Genomic DNA, 24,561 nt, shown 5'->3' with positions numbered 1-24,561 from the left:
TATTGCTAGAATTAGAAAATTAAGAAAATTATCTTAATTTTCCATATCAGTTTACTGAAGTTTTGAGAGATTATTTACCTTGGTAATTTCACATACTAACTGGTACAAAAAGATTCACACCTTAACTTAAATACTTACTGTTCTTTCCACTACTAAATGCTGTAGTCACATCATATACTGTCTATAAGTCTAGACTATAAGTTTTCACTCACTTGATTTATTGTGTATATCATTGCAACACACTTCTTTTAAGACATTAGTTTAGAGATTTTTAGAGCAAACTGACACAGTAAAAATAAAGCCAATTTAAAAATCAGTTAATATAAAATATCACCACACAAACCTCAAAGCATAGACAACTTTAATATTAAACATCATATTGATTTATTTGATAGAGTACTTTGCAATAATACAAGCAAACTATTTTTCTCTTAATAACGATGTTGATATTGCTCTTTTCCAATTTGATGATGATATTGAGTCAGCACCCTGTGCATCACGTTCCCCTGTCTCTTTACAAAGAAAAATTCAACAAATTTCTTTGCTTATTTTCTTTTTCAACAGTTTTCAAGCATTCTAGGCCATAACTGCATTTCCTTTAGCCTCACATCCTCTATCTTGTTCCATGAAAATCCATGTTATTTCATGAGAAGATGCTTCATTTTTTATTAGAGTGCTGCAATATCTATAGGAAGACCAAAAGTGAAATGTATCATGCAGCATACACCCTGATTCTGGTGTCTTTTCTCCATTCAAGTTTTGTTTTGTTCTTTGTAGGGTATTAACTTTAAATGGGTTTTTAACATTCCTTTTTTTAAAAAAAATAATTAATTAATTAATTACAATTTTTAAGATTTTTAAATTATAGTTGGCATACATATTATATTAGTTGCAGATGTACAACATAGTGATTAGGCATTTATATAACTTACAAAGTGATCACCCTGATACATCTAGTACCCATCTGATACCATACGTAGTTATTACAATATTATTACCTATACTCCTATGCTATAATTTATATCCCCATGACCGTTTTTTAACTACTAATTTGTACTCTTTAATCCCTTCCCCTTTTTCACCTAACCCCCAAATCTCCATCTCATCTGGTAAATATCAGACTATTCTCTGTATCTATGGTTTTGTTTCTGTTTTGTTTGTTTATTTGTTTTGTTCTTTATATTCCACACATGAACGAAATTCTACAGCATTTGTCTTTCTCTGTCTGACTTACTCCACTCAGCACAATAACCTCTAAGTTGATTCAAATTGTTGCAGATGACAAGATTTCATTCTTTTTTATGGCTGAGTAATATTTCATACACACACACACACACACACACACACACACACACCACACACACACACATACCACCTCTTTATTCAACACCCAGGTTGCCTCCATATCTTGGCTATTGTAAATAATGCTGCAATGAACATATGGATTCACATGTTCCTTCAAAATAGTGTTTTGGGCTTCTTTGGATAAATACCCAGAAGTGAGAGTACTGGGTCCTTCTTTGTCTCTTGTTATAACCTTTGTTTTAAAGTCTGTTTTGTCTGGTGTAAGTACTACTATCCTAGTTTTTTCTTTTTTCATGAGATACTTTTTTTCATTCCTTTCAGTTTGTAAGTGTTTTTGATCAGAAGTGATTCTCTTATAGGCAGCATATGTAAGGGTTTTGTTTGCTTATCCATTCAGCCACACTTTTTTTCACTGAGGCATCTACTCCGTTTATATTTAAAGTGATTATTAATAGATATATAGTTATTGTCATTTTATTATTCATATTTTTAATCTTTTCTTTTTTATCTTAAAGAAGTTCCTCTAACATTTTTTGTAATACTGGCTTGGTGGTGATGAACTCCTTTAACTTTCTTGTCTGGGAAGTTCTTTATCTGTCCTTCAATTCTAAATGATAGCCTCACTGAGTAGAGTAATCTTTGTTCTAGGTCCTTGCTTTTCATCACTTAAAATATTTTGGGCCAGTCCCTTCTGGACTGAAAAGTTCCTGTTGAGAAATCAGCTGAGTCTTATGGGAGCTCTCTTGTAGGTAATTTGTTGCTTTTCTCTTGCTGCTTTTAAAATTCTTTGTCTTTAACCTTTGGAATTTTAATTTTGATGTGTCTTGGTTTGGGACTCTTTGGGTTCATCTTGTTTGGGACTTTCTGGGTTTCCTGGGCTTGTATGTCTATTTCCTTCATGAAGTTAAGGAAGTTTTCCATCATTATTTCTTGAAATAAGTTTTCAATTCCTTGCTCTCTCTCTCCTCCTTCTGGTATTCCTATGATACGAATGTTGGTACGCTTGGTGTTGTCTCAGAGGCAATTATACTATCCTCATTTTTTTGGATTCTTTTTTCTTATTAGTGTTCTGATTGGATGTTTTCTGCTACCACATTTTCTAAATCACTGATTCAGTCCTCTGCTTTATCTAATTTAACATTGACTCCCTCTAATAGTATTCTTCATATTATTATATTCTCTATATCTGATTGGGTCTTTATGTTTTCTATCTCTTTGTTAAAGTTCTCACTGAGTTCATCTATTCTTTCCCTAAGTTCATTGAGCATCTTTATAACCAATGTTTTGAACTCTGCTTCTGGTAGATTGCTTGTCTCCATTTTGTTTAGTTCTTTTTCTGGAGCTTTGTTCTGTTCTTTCATTTGAGACATGTTTCTTTGTCTCCCCACTTTGGCTACTTCCCTATGTTTGTTTCCATATATTAGGTAGAACTGTTATGTCTCCTGGTCTTAGTAGAGTGGCCTTCTGTAGTAGGTGTCTTGTGTGGCCCAGTGGTGTAGTCTTCCCTGGTCACCTGAGCCGGGTGCTCCAGATGTGTCTTTTTTTAGGTTGTGTGTGCCCTCCTGTTGTAATTGAGCCTTGATTGCTGTTTTCATGTTAATGGGAAGTATTGACCCTTGGGCTGATTGGTTGTGAGGAGTGGCCGGTGCGGGGCTGACTCTATAGAGCAGGATACACTTTAGCAGGGCTCTGGTGCCTGCACAGTCTGTCCTTTGGGTATGTCATTCTCAGATACAGCCCTGCACCCAGCTTTGTCTGAAGCTGGCCACTGAGTATGGTGGTCTCAGAGCCTCCTGGATGGGACCCCGCCACAGGCCAAGTTCAGCTGCAGCCTTGCCCTGCCTGGAGCCACATGGCAAGAGTCACCAAGCAATCTGCAGATGGCTGCCACCCAGGCTGGGCTAAGAGGTGCCTTGAGAAGCCAAGCTAACTAGAGGCCAAGCTGCTGCCTCTAGTGCCGGGTGTGAGTCTGCTCAGCAAGAGGTATGGCATATGATGAGACCAGATATTGCTTGTTTGAGTTTTGTGAACCTGTGAGAGATTTTAGGAAAGCTGGCAGCTACTGGAAGTGGCTGGGTGGGCCTGCAGTTTGAATGGGGCAGAGTCTCAAGAATTACCTGGACAGAGCAACCAGTGTTAGCCAGTTTGATGGAGATCTGGATATGGCAGCTGCCTGCCTCTGCAAGATGGGAGGAAGGAGGACTCAATGAAGGAACAATGTCTTCTAGCACTTTTGTCTGGTAGAAAGCTGCCCCTTCAGCCCTCATCTTGAAGTCAGACAATTCACTTCCTCTCCATATTTCCCTGGTACCTGTCAAGCTGCTGTCCCAGCACTGGAGCTCAGAGCAAGTAAGTCCATTAGCAAATAAGTCCATACATCGACCCTTTAAGAGGAACGTCTGTGACGCCCACAACCCTCCCTCTCACTCAGCTATAATATCTGCTGTTTTTCACAGCCAGAAGTTGTGGGGACATCTCTTTCTGGAACTGGAGCCCTGGGCTGGAGAGCCTGGTGTGGGGCTGGTACCCCTCACTCCTCCAGAGGGATCTTTAAAGCTGAGGTATCCCTTCCAATTCTCAACTGCTACACACATATATGTGACCAACTCGCTCCTAGTTTCTGCTCCTACCAGTCACAGAGTGGCTTCATCTGTATGTCTCTCTAGCTGTAGGACTTCTATTCAGCTAGACTTCTAACAAAGCCCAATGATGGCTGTACTGTAGTTTAGTTGTAATTTTTGTGTAGTTGTGAGAGGAGGCTCACCTAGCATTTACCTACTCCATCATCTTGACCCTTAACATTATTTCTTTATTTGCATGGTTCTAAAGACGTGAAATTATTGAAATTTAAGAGTCCAGTCTCGAGGGGACCTTACTCTACTTGAAGATATTGTTAAAAATTTTAAAAATCATTAAATTAATCTTAGAAATATAAATTATTATTTTTATGTAAAAATAGAAATGTTTTATTTTGGAACAATTTTAAATTGTATTAATTTGCTCAATGCTTTTGAACAATAATGTCATTTAGTATATTTTAATAGACTACCTTGTTTTCTAGTATTACTTAACTAGATTTAATACGGTTAATGATGATAATGGATAGATATTTACTTAGCTTTCTTTAGAGCTTTTGGCATTTTCTCTACTATTTAATTCTTTGCCATCCATCTAAATAATGAAATACTTGAAGATCCGATTAAGTTTTAAGTTTTTCTAAAAGGAATAAAAATCAGTACCTCTATTTAATAATCCTCTTTGCTTCTCCTCCCTATGTCAATGCTAGATCTGAAATTTACCATCTAATTAGTATTAAATATTTTATACAAGACTCATAAGAGGGCTGAGTGTAATTTCACTGGCTAGACTAATATTTAATAAATATAAAGTTTTATTCAGTATCATTTGAAAGGTTGTGGTACAACTTAATTATTTTAAATTTAGTGGGAAAAGATGTTAGGGAATCAGTTGACCTTCCACTCAATATAACAATTTACTTTTTGATACCCCTGCTCTTTGGCATCGAGCCTTTTCTTAACTTCTTATGGTGTTTATTGTTTCTGTCCTGAGATGGTTTTATCCATTATGCATCAATTCTAAAGGTTAGGAACGTCATTAGCTAAATTTGCTTTTCTATCATGTCCACCTATAAGCTTTCATTCTATATCAGGAAGCCAGCCACATCAAATGCTTACTTTAGGACATTTTATTATTATGCTAATAATTCATGACAGTATGAATGATGGAAGACAAATACATATGTGGTTACTTGAAAGAAAATGAAGGGAATTTAGTAAGATTTTGGAAGAGGAAACAACGGTATAGGTTATGTGATTTTTTCTCAGTGAAGTGACAGAAAAGAAAGAATATTTGATTATAAGCTAGATTAAATATAATTACAGAAGATTTATTCTGATCTATTTAGGCTAATGGAAGTGGAAGAGAGGATGCTGCATCTAAGATAACTTTTGTTGAAGAAAATAAAGAAAACACAGAGCATGAGTTTGGGAATGTTAATTATAAGCATGATCATCAGACCAGAGTTTACCATAAGTTCATAAAATCCTTCCAGGGAACAGAGCCACATGAAGTGGGCTGAATTAGACAGATGTGTTATCTACTAGCTTAGTATTTTTCTTATTAGTCCTCTATTACTCTGTCACATATCCATTTCATTTTGAATTAGCAAACTTTAAATTATAAATAATTAGAAGAATGTTTATTAAACCAGCAATAGAGTCTTGATTATGAGATATGTGTACCTTTACATGTTTTTGAAGGAATCAATAAATGTTCTTTTTACCAAATGCCATCTTTTATTTAGTGTCTTTGGCTTGGATACAGTTTCTTAAGAAAATATTAAAAAAAAACCTCACTGGTGATTATCTCTTACTCTTGGTGGTACAAACTGCTAGATGTTGAAATAACACCTATTACTCCCTTTTACTTTACTAATAGAAGGCTTCCCAGTTAAAAGACTACATTTTTCAAACTTACTTGGAATTATGGATGGCCAATGAGATGTGAGTGCAAGATGTGGTGCTGGAATTTCTAGAAGGGTATTTTTTTTTTTTTTTAAGCATGTGGACTCATCTAGGAGGGATTTCCGTTTTCCCTTTACTCCTCTTCTTCCTTTCTCAAAGTAGATAATTAACACTTAAGCAGTTATCTTGGACCATGAGGCAGTGTTGTTAAGGGAAACCAGTCCTAAATGTTAAGGTGTATAAAGATAGACAAAGCTTGGATCCCAAATGCCTGTGAAATTGCCATGTCAGCTCTGGACTCTGTAAAATTGAATGTTTCCTACTATATGGAAAAATAAACAGCCACTTTGTTTAAACCATTGTTATTTTAGGGCAGGATTTTCTGTTTTATCCAGGCAAAGCTAATTCTACCTGATGAAAGCCCATACTGAAATTACTGATATGAGGAAATGGCTCATAGAAGGTATGGCACTGCCGGTGTTTCGAAATATGTTATAGAATTTCCTGGCTTCTAGAACCAGTCATGCCATGCTATCTAGAGATATTCAACATTGTTGAGTCGATGGAAGGCTCTATAACATCATGAATTAGCTCATAAGCTTGAGGGGATAGAAATCTGGGTTGAATTACAACTTAGTCATTTTTAGGATAATTCTGGGTAAGTTACATAACCTCTTTAAGCCTCATTTTCTTTAGCTACAAATTGGGAATAATAATTTCTGCCTTGTAGGTTTGTTGTAAAAATTATATGAGCTAATGTTTATAAAGAATTTAATATAGTGCCCAGCATTTATTAGAAGTTAGATGTTATTATTGCCAATGTTTTTGTTAGCAGTTAAGGGTAGATGATTTCTTTCCTGATTTAATTGAACCGTTCCCCATTCTGCTTCTTAACAATATTATTTACAGTATGCATGATGTTCAGGCTTGCTCCTTTCCTAACCTAATGTTTTAATAGTGATTCATAGGGATTGATAAGGGGAAGGCAACTGAGAAGCAGTATTTAATAGTTTTAGAAATTTTCTTTCTATCTACCAAATTCAGGGAGGGCAATTTATGGAATTGAAGCTTCAATCATTACAGGGTTGTATTTTTCTTAGTTTTTAGAAATTAATTGTAAATTATAAGATTTAAGAAGTAAAATAAATATCTTTATTTTGTAAATCTATAATCCTTTAGTATTGCAAATTATAAAACTTGATGAAGCTAAATTTTCTCTGCTTCTCTTGTTGATGTATTCTCCTTAAACCCAGATTTGAAGTCCTACACAATCAGTTCCCATTCCTTTGTTTATTTTATAATCTGGGTCATATAATTTCTTGAAATACCAATACTCCCAAATTTGGATTTGATTATTGGATTCTCTGCCCCTTTCTTTGGCCTGTTCAGACAAATGGATAGGACTTTCATGCTTCAGCATTAAAAGCTGTAGAATCAGGACCACATCTTCAATTCAGAGTTCAGCTTATTATACCACATTGCAGAAGAAGAATTTATTAGAGACATGAATGAACTAGACTCTATGATTCTGAGATGAGGTTAGCATTTTTTTTTTAAGTTCTGGCTTCTCATCAGAGTATGGGTTTAGAGCAAAGAACCTGGACTCATAAAGAGTAGAAGGTAACACTAGTGGCTCAGTCTTCATCTGTCACTGACTGAGATATGTATTTGGACAAATTGCTAGGTAAGGTTTGTTTTAGGATTAATTGGAAATGTCTAATTATTTAGTTGTCAGCCAAATAATGTCAGAAAAGACTTAGTTAAATACTTGGTTATTGGTAACTTATTCGGATTTATTTGAGAAGTGCAGTCTCATTAAAATATTTGTTAAAGAAACCTGTTTCTTGTAAATGACAACCACCATTCTCTCTATGAGCCTCTCAAATTCAGAAATTGTGAAATGAAGATTCTTTCAACCTTGTTAGTTTCATAACAGAAAAGTTTTGATAGTTGTTTGATCAAAGCAACACTTTGAAGCACATTCAGAAGTTAGATCTGGGTATGTGATAAACAAATCTCTTTCTAACATCAGCAGGGACTTCCACTTCTTTCTGAAGTTGCTAGGATATTATCTTAAAGAAATAACTCATTTGATTAACTGCAAATAGAAATTTCTTTTTTGAAAAAAGTCCATACATTTATAATAGCCTAGGTCAGGCATAAATCTATACTAGCTAAATGTTAAACACATGATCTGATGACCCTTTTGAATATCGGAAGAAAAACCATTATTTTTCTTCATTAAATGCATGACACAGAATGACTTTTAGCCATGTTTTACCATAAAAATGAAAATATTATTGGAAAAAGAATATTTTTTTCATGCTTTTCCCCAGATTTTAGATCACATTGTAGGGATCAAATGAAATGCCACATGCAAAAAACCTTCAAACCTATAAAATAAATATACAGATCCAACAATTTTTAAAAATGATATTCCTGGCAAATAAAAATCTTGCCTCTTAGCTATGCTTGTTACTTGGTACTTATGCCTGTTCACTATTCATTAGCATTTGATTCCACATTTTATTCTATAATAAAAAAAAATCCTGTAATATCATGGCAGTGGTCATTATAATTTAATATTATGGCTGAAGTCATGTCTTAGGCACAGTAAATATTTTGCTGTAGTTACAGTTTGTCTATAGAAACTTGGTTTTAATATGGACATTGTAAAGTAACTCCACTATACAATAACCTTTCCTTACTATTTTGGTATCTTGTAATATCAAAATGTAGTTGCTATGATGAATGTTTCTACAGGAGGATTCAGCTCAAAAAGAATAGAGACTCCAACAAGTACAATTCTCACCAATATCAGAAGGGAAGATAACTCTAAATCTAACAAAAAGATAGAAAAAGGAGTCATCTAAAAGATGCATAATTAATTTAAAAAGTTAGAATCTAAGAATGAACCATAACTTGCAAAAAAAAAAATCAACTTGACACCTTATTAAAAAGTTTCTTCCACCCAAGATATAGTCCCCTACTTGGCTGCCATCTTGGGCCTCCTTCACTCTCAACATTGTAAAATTCCAAAACCACTTGTAGACATACAGGACAAATGCCAAAAAGGTTGTTTAAAACAACATTCATATTAGAACCATTTATCCAAATAAATCAAAACCTGCCAATTTACTTATTAGTTGTTTCCTCATGTCAGACAAAAATTTCAGATGCCCTTCATTATGTTGAGATTTCAAAAGCATCATTAGCTTAATATATTCTTAGACCAGGATGATATATCTGCGCATATGGTGTTTCCTGCAGGTGTGATAATGTGATACTATCTTAGTCCATTCAGGCCACTATAACAAAACACCACAGACTGAGTAGCTTGTAAACATTACAGAAACATATTTCTCACAGTTCTGGAGGCTGGAAACCTGAGATCAGAATGCCAGCTTGGTCAGATGTTGGCCTTTTTCCTCATTTATAGCCAGAGCCTTCTTGCTGTGTCCCCACATGGCAGAAGGTGCAAGAGATCTCTGTGGGGTCTTTTTTATAAGACACTGATACCATACACGAAGGCTCCACCCTCATGGCTTGAGTACCTCTCAAGGCTCTGCCTTCTGATACCTTCACATTGAGCATTAGGATTGCAACATATGATTTTTAAAAAAATTCAATTTGACAATCTCTGCATTTAAATTGGGTTGTTTAATTCATTCATATTTAACATTATTATTATAGTTGTACTTATATTTACTGTTTTACTCTTTGTTTTTTATGTTTTATGTTTTATGCCCCTCTATTCTTCCTTTAGTGTTTTCTTTTGCATTAAGTAAAATACATTTTAATATAGCATTTCAATTTCTTTAATGAGTATTTCACCATATTTTTTAGTGGTTGCTCTAGCGTATAATGCTCCACAACTAGAATATAAAATCTTTATATTTTACATATAGACTTATTACATTAGAATTATCTCATGTATATACTATCTCAATTCCAGTGATACATAGAAATGTTATCTTACATAGATAGCACTGTTCCCCTTTCCTCCTTTTTATAAAGATTCATTTATATTATTTTTTATATAATTATCTATTACGTATACAAGATTCAAATTATTATCTGGGTTCTCTTGCTTTAATCTCGATGAACTTCCTTTAGTATTTCTTGTAAGGCAGATCTGCTAGCAATGAATTCTCTGTTTTTGATTATTTGGAGTTTTAAAAAGTGTGCACATAAAAGTAAACAAATGCACGCATTCATAAGAGATGAGTAATAATTTAGAAGTCTCTATAACAAATTGACATGTTTATTGGTTTTTAATCTAGCTCTGTCCAGATACACAATAATCCAGATAGTCTGTCTTCTGTAGTCTGTCTTCCAGAGTCTATCTTCCATGTATAAGAGTCTGATATCAGTACATCAGGTAGTTGTATCTAGCAGCCTCAGCTCTGCAAGTGAAAGCTCTTAGCTTCTCAGGCTCTCCACCACTGGGTTAGGTGGTACTTAATAGCTACATTTGAGGTCTGTTCTTTTGGATGCATTGGGCTGGATCCCAGTTCTTTAGGGTATAAAAATGCATCACTGAACTTAATATACAATTTTTTTTTACATGGTTATGACTCTGATGAACATGCTAAGTGGGTAGCACTGGTGGTATATCCAAAAATATTTGATAGTCTCATTTTTATTTTGCTAAAGATTATATTCCTAGGTTGGACAGTTTATACTGTTTGAGACCACAAGGATACCTACTAAAAATTTCTATACTTACTAAATCTATAGATTTGATCTTATACAGGCTCTTTTCATTCCTAATAATTATTCAGATGATGCCTTATAAGATTACCTAAGAACTAGGAAGCCTAGAGCTCTAAAGATTTTATGTTCTAATTATGGAACATTATACATGAACACAAATCTATATATGCCTAAAGGCAAATTTAGTCTTTATTGGTTATCTGGGAACTCTGAGTTTGTTGATATGCATGGAGTACTCCTTTAATAGTTACATTTAGTAATTTGATTAATAAAAGGTAAATTCCTGAGGGGCAATGATTCTTACATACCCTTTTAATCAGTTTAAGATATTGCTGACTCCATTACTAGTTTATTCAGTCCCACAAGTGACTTTTCTGAAATTATCTGACATGTTGAATACATAATAATGATAATAATGACAATTGATTTTATTTTATATCTTTCTTTAGAGGACCTTAAAGAACTTTGGGCCTTTTTGTACAATTAATTTTCATAAAATCTCTGTAATGTAGTGTAAATTATATAAGAGAGGGTTCAATAGCACTTCAAAAATAGTGGCATTTCTATAACACACTTCTAAGTATCATGGCCTGATAGCAAAAACATGTCATAGAGTGGCAAAAGACTTAAATTTACTTTCATGTCTGTCACTGGGCTCCTTGTGATCTCTTGATAAAATTTTTTAAGCTTTTTTTTTTTGCTTCTTTCTTCTTCATCTTTATCCATTTCTTACAATCTGAAATTTCTAAATCAAATAATCAATTCCAATAAATAATTGGTCAGTAGATAATTGTCCAACTGACAATTCCATATGTGACTTTACTAAAATGTATATGTCTCTATGGTAAGACTAAGAATCAATCCCTTTTAAACCTAATTAGGATTTTGTGATATTGTGAATGAATATATATATATATATATATATATATATATATATATATATAGAGAGAGAGAGAGAGAGAGAGAGAGAGAGAGAGAGAGAGAGAGAGAGAGAGAGATCAGTATATAGAGGATAAAGCTTCTACTCTGGAGTGATCAGGACAAAAAACTGCCTGTATTGAGACTTCTGATATGTGTGTGTAAGTGTGTATATTTATATATATATATATAATTTTTGATGGGTGACAATTATTGCTATCTCTGATGGTAAAGGAACACAACACATTATAAAGAGCAGGTTGTGTCTGATATATGATACAAAAGATTTTGACAAATTAGATTACATAATTTCTGAGAAAATATGATTATGTTACTATTATGGACTGAACTGTGTCCCCCTCCCACCAAAATCCTTATGTTAAAGCCAAAATCTGTAGTACCTCAGAATGTGACTGTACTTGGAGATACGATCTTTAAAGAAGTAATTAAGTTAAAATAGGATCATTAGAGTGGGCCCTCATCCAATACAACTGGTATCTTTATAAGAAGAAGAGATTGTGACATAGGCATAGGAATGTCAATGTGAGGGTACAGGGAGAAGGCAGCCATGTGAGCCAAGGAGAGAGGCCACAGAAGATAACTCTAAATCTAACAAAAAGATAGAAAAAGAAGTCATCTAGAAGATACATAATTAATAAAAAAAAATATGTTAGATTCTAAGAATGAACCGTAACTTGCAAACAAAAAATCAACTTACACCTTACTAAAAAGTTTCTTCCACTCAAGACATCGTCCCCTACTTGGCTGCCATCCTGAGCCTCCTTGACTTTCAACATCTAGGGAGGATTATTTTGAGGGCCAATGCCACAACCTTAAATCTCTTCAAGATTTCTCTAAACTTTCCAGGGTCTTATTGTCTCACCAGCCCTTGTTTCCTGAATCTTCCCATGCTATCACCATGTGCCTCTTGTCAATCTGCATGTGATAATCTGATGCTTCACCAGTTTCCAGAAAAATTCGTGCACATTAAATACTTCTTGAATTTAGAAACCTTTCTAACTGCTCACAAGCTTTGAGAAGAGTATCAGGATCACATAGTTTTTCATTACCCTTCTGGCTTTTTTCACCTCTCCTCTTTTCCCTTCCCATCTCTCTCTGTTTACCATTTCTTTCATCTTCTTTCTGTTGAGCAAACAAGTTCTCTTCATACTTCACCAGATTGATTTGGACCCTTCTCTGAGTGTTGAGCAGCAGCACACAGTCATTCCTTCTGTGCAGAGACTCACAGGCCTTTCCCAGCAAAGTCAGTTCCCCTTCCTTAGGGGAAGAAGATAAATAGAAATGTATATAGCAAGTTCTGGTAAAAAAAAAAAAAAAATCATTCTAATGACAGTAGAGTAAGTAGAACTACTTGAGTTCTTCCTTGTTTATATGTATGTATGTATATATATATATATATATTTTTTTCTATTGAGAATAACCCTAAAGTCTAAAATATAATACAAACATTATAAAGCATAAGGTGAGCCTAACTCATGAGAGAACATCTACCTGGAATAAATGAATTTGAAAAACTAAGTCTAGATAAATTCCATCTTAAGGAATTCAGAAATATTTGCAGAAGTAATTACTATTGTTAATAAATGTTAAATTTATATTATAAATACTAAAAGCAGACAATCACAAAAGACTACATATTGTATGCTTCCAAGATATGAAAAGTCTAGGATATGCAAATCTGTATAGATAGGATATAAATTAATAGTCGTCAGGACAGGGAAGTTGGGGCAAGAATGGGAGTGACTGATAATTGGGGGTGTGGAAATCTTTTGGGGGTGATGGAAATGATCCAAAGCTAAGTTGTATGTAGAAGCGGTTACACAACTCTGTGACTGTACTAAAAACCATTGAATTGTACATTTTAAATGGCTGAATTTTATGAAATGTAAATTGTATCTCAATAAAGATTTTTAAAAAGTCTATAGACCCATGAGTACTGATAGGTAAGGTGCTCTGCGATGTGTTGTTAAGAATAAAAAAGTGTGTAATACAAACAAAACAAAACCAAAGAAAGGCAATGATTAATGAAATTTATGTGAGCACAGTAAGAAGAATTTAAGACGAACTAAATTTTTTTTAGATTGATATTCTATAGAAGTAGATATAAAATACATCCAATTTTAATAAATAATTTAATAGTTTCTTTCACTTCTCTTAGACTTGGGGAAAGGTGTAGAATGTGATTTAAGTAAATTGCAAATTCAATTTGATCCAGAGGTGATGGTATTACTATATATAAATTATATCTATTACTATATGGATTCAATTAGTGGAGGAGTAATCTGGTTTATATTTAAAAAATAAACCAATGACACAAGGCTAATAAAATTAGCTAAAAGATTAGAAAAAATTACATATCAAAAATATCTTAATAGTTTTGAATGATGGAGTTATATTAAGGTGGTGCAATTTGTCAAAAGAACTTTAAGGAAATAAAAGGAAAACAAATTATTGAATATGAAGATCATGTAGAAATTTGATTGGCAAAAAGACATCATTTTAACTAATCTCAGGTAAAGCCTAATTTGGTTCCTTTATGAGAATAATTTTGGTTAAAAATTCAACCCAAATTGCTGGAACTTACAAAGTTCTAGGGGTAGTATTGGTTTTAGTCATACATGGATTAAGGAAATTACCAGGACTCATTGTACATTAGTTTCCTATTGCTGCTATAACAAATTACCACAAATTCAGTCATTTAAAAGAACACAAACTTAATTTTTGCAGTTCTAGGGGTCAAAAGTTTAAAACAAGTCTTAAGGTGCTAAAATCAAGATGCTAGCAGAACCTGTTTTTGTTTGTTTGTTTGTTTGTTTGCCTCTTTCAGCTTCTAGAAGCTGTCAGCATTCCTTGGCTCCTGGCTGCATCACATATCTCTGCTTTCGTCATCATATTGCCACCTCCTCACTTACTCTCTCGCTTCATTCTTATAAAGACCCTTATGATTACAATTAGAGCCTACCTTAATAATGTGAGGTAACTTCCCCACTAAGATTTTTTAACTTATTCACATATTCAAGGTCCCTTTTGATAGTCACAGCTTCTAGGGATTAAGACCTGGGCATCTTTGGGGAAGAGGACATTGTTCAGCTTATCACACCACCTCTTGTTTTTTTTTTTTTTTTCTTTCATGATTAGCAGGATGGCTGAAAGTAGCCTTGATTTTATATATTTCCTGCTTAAAGTCCAGAGAGGAAAGTTTGCAGCTTTCTCTATGATCCCAGCAAATTTCCTCAGATTCTCTTTCAACCTGTTTCAGATGCCCGAGGCTGAATTTATCACTATGCCAAGGAAAATGAGATGCTCTGATGGTCTATTCCTTTATAATCAGGTCCTTTCAAAGCACTTAGAAAAAACATAGAGTTGGTCGCTCCCCACAAGAAAAATAAGAATACTGTAACCAGAGATTGGACTTGGTGCTTGATTTTCAAAAAATGGCTATTATAGCAAAAATATCCAGGATTGAATTTTTGATACCTCTAACTTAGGGATGCCCAAATGTAGATATTGATATCTACAATCCTTCTCTAATGGGGATCTTTATATTTATCAGGATAGGAGAGTTGCTTTGGGAATAAATTTAAAAAATGAAAGTTTATTTAAGGCAGTTTGATGAAGTGTATAAAATTTCGTTTTTAGACTAATTACTGCCTCTGTCTTGCTCTCTGTAATGTGACCTCAAGTGAACTCTCTGACTTAAGTCCGCCTCCATTAAAGTCCTATTTAGCGTGGTTCCTGCTTACAGTTTGAAACACATTTCTTTACAGATAAATGTAAAATTGTACATGAATTTTAAAAAACCAAATTTGCTTAATTACAGGAAAGGGAAGATAGAATGAAGAAGGAACATCAAAAAAATGTCTTCAAATAATCGAATGATTGCATCATGAAAAAAAGTGGTAAGTGCTAGATATAGTCACAATATTTTGGGAGTGGGTGTAAAGAAGAGCTTCTAACGATTAATTCTAATGATTAGAACTGTCCAACTAACAAATGAAATTTATTACTCTATAGTGAAATTTCTCTTAATGGAAAGTTTTAAGAAAGAAAACAGAATTTTCAGGATTTTTATTGGAAGAGTCTAATTGTGTAGAGTGAGCAAAGTAACTTCTAAGCTTTCATCCAAAATTGTTTCATTCTCAGTACCAATTTTGGAAATAAAGTATATATCTTAAATAAAACGTAATAGAAGAAATGATATTTTCCTACATTCAAATTTTATCCATATATATTTATGTTATGATAAAAAAATATAGCTTCCAAATTTGAGAAGTTTAAACTTTAAGACAGTGAAGTGTAGGTTTTTTCCCTCATAAGCACAAAATGCGCATAAACTTAAAAGATTATAAATTGGTAAAAATAAAGTGTGACATTATGTAGGTGAGGACTTTATAAAAATAAAAAATTATAAGCCGAAAGTTTTAGTAAGGGGATAAAAGTACTGGTTAATTATAGTATGATATGTTGACTTTAATTGAATATCATCAGTGTTTGATTTTTAACTGGAGCTGGATGGCAATGTAAACAACTGAAAAGTCATGGAATTTGTTTTCTGCTTCTTCAAAGATTGAACTTTATTCTGGAAAAATATTCCTTAAGGAAAAATGTATGATTTCTTTTGGTTTCTGATTAACATAAAATTAAATATCCGAGATGAGAGGCAGCAAATATTTATTTGGGATCAAAAAATTGCAATTTGGGGAGCACAGATTCAGGCAGAAACTCAAATAGTGTCCCAATTACAGGGTGAAGGCAAGGGGTTTATATGAGAAAAGGAAAGGAATAACTATACAAAAAGAAGAAATTCCTTTAGAATAACTGAGTTCTTCAGCTATACATTCTTGTTTGCTGATAGAGAGTTCATAATGATCAGTCCTTGTGGTTAGAATGTCCACTTTCCTGCTGGTTTACAAACAATTGTTTGTAGGACAATGTTGGTTTGGCCTAGTTCAAAGATCTGGCCCTGTTCAAACAGCTCAAAGGGCAAGGAGCAAGACATACAAGATAATTCCTCTGGAATGGCTACTCTGACTCCATTTTAAAATAGATCTACTTATGTCAACTTTTCCATTACCTTTGGTCAGAGTCTAATACAGAGTCTTCATGTTTCAGTGTATCTTTTTATTGACTCTTTAGTAGAAAAAATTCCTATTGAATGTGTAGGGAGATTTCTGGTGGTATACTAAATGCTGCTAGGAAAAGAGAAAACATGAATAAGATACTAAATATTGAGACTAATGGTATATATTGCCCTAGGCAAGGAAAAAGCAAAAGATGAATTTGCTTTTTGTTTCTGGTATAGAGCTCACATTGAATTAAAATCATGCCGTGGTAGAGAAATACGATGAATACCTTAATGACAAAGCTTATAATGTTATTTTGTTTGATTGTGTTTATTTGTTGAATTAGTAAGTCTTTTAGGGCACTCTGTTGGGATCTAAAATTCATTAGAAACACATTTTGCAATTTCTGTGTTGTAAATTCTTTACAATAATTTGATATGGAAAATGGAATTTATATAGAGAGATTTAAGACTCAGTCTAACACCTGTTGAATAAATAGTTCTGTGATTTAAAAATTTAGATTATTTTTACTTTTTATTTCATATAATTAATTTGATAAACATTGAACTGAATTAACTGTATAATTAAATTTCATTATATTTATCTGAACAGTGTTGTGCTGTACAAATCGCATAGAAATTTAATAGGTTAGATGTTTTTTATTCTATGGTTCTTATTTCTATTTTTTGACAGTCAAAACTTCTATCATAAAAGTGATTGAAATAGTATTAGCGTGTTAATAGAGATGATTTTGATTTTATTGCAATTAACTTTCACTTGTTTTTTTTTAAAGGTCAAGCAGTATTTCTAAATATAAAATTGATTTCTGTGACAATATACTCTTTTCGTCAAGGTATTTCCTGATATGTCTGAGTTTTCAAATCCTTGGTAATATGAACTACTTTCATCATTCAAAACTGTTGGTTTGTTTGGGGCAAATGTTATGATCATATAATCTTCGGAAAGATTATTTTTCTCAATTCAATAGAGAACAGTTTGAAATTGTTTTGTAACTTGCTGTGTCTCTTATACCCAAACTCCCAGTTTATTATTTTTTTTCTATAGGACATGTAAATCTTATTTAATCTTTCTAGTTTATGAGAAATTAGATTATATTTTAATTTGTTGGCTTGTCTTCTTCAGAAGTCTCCTATTGATGAACTATCATTTAAAATTGGTTCTTGCTACTCTGAGCAATGAGAACAGAGCAAATTTGTTATGAATACCTTTTACTTATATCCCAGTTCATCTTTATATTCAAACTGTATAAATATAGAGAGATATTTTTCAAGCTTGGACATGTTCATTTGAATCTAGATTTTGGACATTCGGATTGATTTTCCTCCTTCTTACTTTATCTTCTGAATGCTCTGTTGCCCTATATTCAGTTTTTTTGATTTTTTTTTCTCATTTGTATTTTCCAAAAACAAGTAACTTAATTTCTTTCTACTGTTCTTTTAATTGCCAGAGTGGAAAAGGAAATAGGTGTGGTATAGTATTGGAAATAGAGTGAGGGCCCACTATTTAGCACGGTTGGTGCTGAACTCTCTGGTATATATTCCTTTTTTAGAACTGGTTAATTATAAATCTCTGATTATGCTTTTAAACTCAAATGGTGTATTTTCTTTTAATTTTTAAGTTACTTGAATTTCTTCAAACGACAAATATAGACTTTCAGATAGGTAGCTTTTATGTCAGTTTCTTGCCTTCAAAAATGACCCTTTGAGTGGGAACAAAAATTTCTTTAGTCAGAAACATTTATCTCAAACAGTAATTTGTAAACTCAACTTCACTAATTTATATTTTACTCCAGAGCTGCTACCTTTATGGTAAGTGAGGTGCTCTCTGTTTGTACTTTATTTACATACATCACATCTCCCTATGCTATGAAAATCTTTTCTAAAAAGATTTGTGGTACCAAAGCAAAAATTGCACCAGACAAACTTAAACAAGAAAGAAACACTTTATTCAGAGTTATTACAGTCGGGGAGAGACACCAGAACAAATTTGAGCTCAGTTTCACTGACACACAGTGGGTAGAGTTTTTTATGGGCTGGATGAGGTAGCGGAAAAATACTGGAAAACATTTGGGCCAAGTCATAGGCTACCTGTGTTTTCTAATTGGCTTTATCCAAAGGAAACATTAGCTTTTCATCTTTATGACAGGAGGTAGTTTTGTAACTTGGAGGAAGATGCCTTTGAAAGTTAGGCTTCCACCTGTTTGCAGATACCAGGGAAATAGGGATGCCATCTCCTTTGATGATTACAATTCAAAGAGATGGTTCCCAGGTCCTTGAGAAAGACATGCCTGGAAGTAAAACTAGACAGGTGCTTTTAAAAGATTTACATCTCAAAGGGGCAGAGAAAAATTTACAATTACAAGTTTTCTAAAGGAAACCTTTTAAGGAAAAGAAGATCAGGAGCCTAGAATCAAGAAGAAGCCAGTCTAAAGCATAGTGAATCTGAGAGGGACATAAATCCACTTTGATCTTGGTCTGTGGCATTATTAATTAAATGTATAGTGCACCTTCAAATTTCCTTATGAGTTTAGAAAATTTTATAGAAAGAAATTATTTACCACAGGAATTCAAACATTTTCCCAAACCTTCAGATTTCTGTAAACTTAAATATTAGTTATTATTTAAAATATAATTCATTTAAACAACATCTAGTGTTAAAAGTAGCAGATTACTTCAGGGTGGTAGAAATCCAAGGTAAGATCTTGCAAGCCTTGTCTGATAAATGAATGACAGCTGTGAGCCCTGAAAGCTACTGCTACTGTTTCCTATGAGCCCCTTTTAGATCCACTCATTAGCTCTTGAGTTTACAAAGCACCTTCACTATCACTATTTTCTTTTATTCTTTCAACAAAACTGCAAACAACGTTTATACCCAGTGGGCAAACTTAGACAAATTTTTTAACCTCTTTAAGGTTTCATTTTAGAATTAGGTTTTCCATTTTGATGTAATATTTGATAATACGGTTATCTAACAAAGCGATTTCGATACTTAAATGAAGTAATTTATTTCTTTAAGAAACATAGTAAGTAGTCTTTCTGCTTCCCAAAAAACAGTTTGAAAAGAAAATCCAAACTCCTTACCAGCTGTTGTGGGGAAGATTTGAGGGTTTTAAGTAGAGAAATGATATAATTTGATGTCCTTTTAAAAAATTTATGCTAGCTGCTGGGTGGAGGATAAATTAGATTTGGAGGAAACATTAGAAGAAGGGAGACTATTGTAATTAAGAGGTCATCACAGAAAAAGATTCTAATAATGGTGGTGACTTGGACGAGGGTAATAGCAATGAAGATGAGGTGACGTGGCTAGATTTGGGGTTACTTTGGAGGTAAAATTGACAGTTTGCATTTGGATTTTATGGAGTTATTTTATGGAAAAGGAGGAGTAGAGGTTAAGTCTGTAGTTTTTGCCTTAAGAAATTGGATGGCTAGTGATATCATTTACTGTGATGGAAAAAACTAGTTGGGAAACAAAGTTGTAATCAAAAGATATTTTTGAATATATTATCATTTAAAAAGAGATGTTATGGAGTGAATAAAGAGCTTGGAAAGAACTCGGGATTATAAGTATGTGATAATAAATATTCGAAAGTCATCAGAATGTAGATAATTTATTTTAAGGAATGGAAATAAATGAGATTATCGAGAGAAAGAATATTGATAAAGAAGAGGGCTAAGAGCAGAATTCTGAAAAATAAATGTGAATCAAGAAGGAGGGACTATTAAGCTGTGTAAAATCATATGAAAATTTAGAGTAAAAGCAAAGAAGTATCCATTGGATTTGCAACATGGAAACCACCGAAGACCTGATCAAAAGTGACTTTGCAATGGTAGGTAGGAAATCGAATTGGAGAGGGTGGGAGCCTAAGTGGGAGGTGACAAAGCTGTGACAGGAACTATAAATAAGTTTTTTTGGGGGGGAGATATTTGATGTAACAAGGAGGAAAAATGTGGACAATAGCTGGAGTGGTTTGTCAAGTCAGGAAAGATAAGAGGGTTAATAGAGAAGTAGAAAATGAGAGAATGTGTTCCAGAGCATATGACTCTTCCAGTTCACTCATTCAGAAAATATTTTTTAAATATTTACAAAACGTTAGGTACTGTGATATACACTGAGGTTTCAAAGACAATCTGTTACTCAGAAATGGTTACGATCCAGTAAGAGACACACAATTAAAGGCAAAAATGGCAGAAAAAATTAGAAGTTATGTGGAGCTCTAGCAAAAAATTCATAATAACTTCCTGAGTGATAATAGAGCCATTTTGACTTTCTTGTAGATCTTTGAAATATGACTATTCACAGCCTTACTTTTCCTGGTGTTTTATGGAGGGATAATAAATTGATGACTGACTTGGCCTTAGCACATTGAAAATATTAGCTATTAAAATATTTCAGAATGTGCTTGTGAAAACTACAAAATTGCAATAGTATTCACGGAAGATTTTTGAAGGAAGATAACATGTATCTTAGATTGGATCGTCTATATAGTTCTGGTGTGTTGTGCCAAAATATATCTTTCAACTTGAAAACTGCAAGATTCCTCCTGTACAATGCCTTTGAAATGCCATTTCATTTCCTTGCTTGTGTTTCTATGTTATGAATGTCTGTTTGTTGCAAATTGTTTTAGTAATTTCACGATCGTTCAACCACAGGGAACAGCTATCTATTATTATGATTATCCCAAAGGGAAGAGGATGGGCAGAAGGGGCACCTGAGCTCATTCTTCAGTGGTGAATGTCATTAGCATTAACCTTTTTAGAAGGTCTGTTTCTGTTATCAGGAAAAGCTGGAGAAGGGTTTATCCAGGAAGGATTGTAAGTTTGCTCTTTTGCCCTTATCACCCTTGACTCTTGCCTATATTAATGGTTGGAACATGATTTGATCATCTTTTAGATTGGCGTCTCTCAGACTGAGATTAGATTTTCTCCTCTTTCTCTGTCCTCTGATTTTAAAGATCAGAAAGGCATCAGTCCTCTTGATGGGATGCGTCGTTTCTTAATTGCTCAAAGAAAAGACCATTCTTTTACACATTTTGAAATTTACCTTTATTTCCTAATTTAGAAAAATACTGTTCCAGTGACATGTTCAGGACCCTCCAGGAGACACTTTATGGCCACATCAGGTGTATGAACTTCTACTCTATGCCACACTGAGAGCAGTGTCTCCAATGATTCATTTTGTCGCTGACCAGACAGTGACCCTGCATAATAAGGAAAGCAGATAAACTATCTATCATTTTGAGGGAATATCTTAGATAACTGTGGCCTAGGATCTGATGTAGCCATACTTTTCAGTTGGGAGGTTAAGAAGAGACAATTTATAGCCCTGCTTTCCACAAAAGCCCTGAGATTCAGCACAAAGGGGGTGATTTGAATGGGAGGGGATTAATTATAGATTGAATAGGAGACTCGTGGATAATTTGCCTGTTCTAGAGTATTAAATAATTGGTATTCTTCCCACCAAAACTAGAAGATCATGTGCACTAGTTTTGATGCCATAGTAACAAAAAAACAAACTGTAGTTTATAGTTGCCTTATATTATTTTCCATCTATGTAATAATTATTGAACAATCTTCATTGCCTTATACAGGGCAATGTACAGTGGAGTAGATAGCTGAGTTGTTGTTAGATGTAGAAAACATTGACTGTCTCAGCTATAACAGAGCATCTGTCCAGATACTGTTGAGATTTTACATAATATTGTAAATTTATTTATTTATATTATTATTGCTTTCTACATCCTTTACCCTCTTTTTCTAATATCTATATTTTCCAGGTATTTGCCATTTTAACAATCTAATTTTGTTATTTAGTTTTAAGTACCTATAATTCTTTTCTAATGACTTTATTATTAGTCTTAATATTTGTACATTTGATTAATCTGCTCATTATTACCTTTAGATCTTTAATGAAGATATTTTTTTAAAAAACCCACAATTTTAACTCCTGTAGACATCTTTTTTTGTGTGCTACTATTTCTTGGATTATAACCTTATATTTCTACTGGTAATAAAATTTTCAGTGGATGTAAAAGTGCTCATTTCCAAACTAATTCGAATTAATTTTTCAAAGTGTATGGCATGATATCATAACCCTAAAATTTCACAGCAGTTCCAAAATGCTTAAACATTGCTGTGTTAGTGATTATATAAATAACCTTTAATTTTGCAGATCTGTTCTCCTAGTTAAGCTGTTTTCTTAACTCTGAGAATCAAATGTTCATAAAGCAAATGTCAAACTGAAATTAATGTGTTTAGAAATATGCAGTATGATGGTGAAGTACAGTCATCAATAGCTAAATACCACTCAGGAAAGACTTGTTGTATCATGAGTATTTAAAGGCGACTCTGAAATAATGAGTTCCAATCTTGTTAACTTGTTTACTTTCACCAATTCTTGGGTAGGATGCTGCTCACCGTATCCCAAACAATGCTTTATTGTCTCTAAATTATAAAGACATCGAAATACAAGTTGTTCAATCTAAAACATGTGCTATTAGTGTGCTTGATAAATTACAATTTTATACTTTTTGGCTCAATATTTGATACGGAAATCTAGTGAGTTCAGGAAGGCCTATCACTTCCACTAGAGACACCTAATAAACCTGTATTCTTTTGTATGAAAAACCAAGAATAACACAAAAATGATGTAATAATATAATGCAATATTACAGATTTTAATGGCCTTTCTTTGGTTTTTGACTCCATGATTAAAAAGTGGTTATATTTGACTCAACATAGACCTTAGACAGCACCTAAGTCAAAATAATCTCAATTACAAGGGCCTTTTTATGCTTTAGACAATAATTCCAAAGAAATTATTCCAAGATTGAAAAGAAGATGCATTTTTGTTCCTTTTCTTGTCTCTTTAATCTTTTCCTCAATAATTTGGTTTCATGTTCATCTGGAAGCATTTCCATTTTCAAGACTAAAGAGTTAGTCAGGCATTCTCTAATAATAAAAATGGCTTGATTTTAGCATCATAATTTAGGAAGGGCCTTTATCAAAAAGTGACTCCGCTATTTTATCCTAGAAAAGAGAAAGCTTCTAGATCATCTACTTTAAAACCAAAGTCATCATCAGCAGTAGGCGTTTTATTTTAACTGATATAAATAATATCACATATAGTGGTCTAGAAGAATGTTTGGAATAATTTTATTTTGGGATATTTTATATTGAGTTTCTAATGGGAAATTTTTTTACTTGAAGCTGTGGGTGCTCTATTTAAAACAAAACAAAATTTTTGGTCAAAAAAATACTCTCAGTTATACTTACATTTTTAGAAAATAATGGATATGGGCATTTGCTTGGCTTATTTCTTCTTTTTAGGCAAACATCTTTATTAGGCTCCTTGATATAAATTCCATCTCCACATTGACTAATCGTTAAAACTAAAATAAACATTAAAATAAATATTTGAGGTAGATGCACTGTAGGTGTTTGTCAGAATGTAATCTTGAACTATCTGTTGCTTTTTAAAAAGTCAACTGGGAAAATAATATAGACAGAGGAGTGGATACCATAAAATCCACTAAATCAGTGATTATCAAGAAAGAATATGTTCCCTTGTATTTATCAGAATAAGCTCGACTGTGCTACAGCGACAAAGGATCCTGATTCTTAGTGCTTAAAGTCACAAATTTTTCACCCATATAAGAAATAGCTGTCTATTATGGGTCATCTCTGACTTTGCTCTACATTTTCTTTGATCCAAACATGGGATGACAGAGCAGCGTCTGTTTTGAGCATTCCAAGTATTATGGTGTAGGTAAAAGAGACAAGGAGAACCACAAACAGGCTGTTAAAAGTTTATGTCTGCAAGTGCCACATGCCACATCTGTTCACATTTCATTGGATGAAGCAAGTCACTTGGGCATTTCTGAATTTTACACTGTGGAGATGTATACTTTTTCCCCAGAGAGGATTACTATAGGAAGAAAAATTGCAATATTTGTTTTAGAGTAGTGTAATTTCCTACACTCCACAGTTAGGGCCACCTAGCCTGTGAATAGAAGGTATTCTTTTTGATATTCAAGC

General features: G+C 33.3%; 1 long non-coding RNA gene across 1 annotated transcript in view; it reads left to right on the top strand.

Moving 5' to 3' along the window:
* The window catches only part of LOC107518755, a 285,466-nt gene that overhangs the window by 181,295 nt on the left and 79,610 nt on the right, over positions 1 to 24,561 (top strand). Inside the window, exon 3 of the long non-coding RNA XR_001598943.2 lies at positions 15,265 to 15,343. This is a non-coding gene — a long non-coding RNA (uncharacterized LOC107518755). The remainder of the gene's footprint in view (positions 1 to 15,264; positions 15,344 to 24,561) is intronic.

Source organism: Rousettus aegyptiacus, unplaced genomic scaffold (genome assembly GCF_014176215.1).
Source record: "Rousettus aegyptiacus isolate mRouAeg1 unplaced genomic scaffold, mRouAeg1.p scaffold_m13_p_13, whole genome shotgun sequence".
Taxonomy (NCBI): Eukaryota; Metazoa; Chordata; class Mammalia; order Chiroptera; family Pteropodidae; genus Rousettus; species Rousettus aegyptiacus.
The sequence above is the reverse complement of the archived record's forward strand: the minus strand, read 5'-3'. Positions and strand labels throughout refer to the sequence as shown.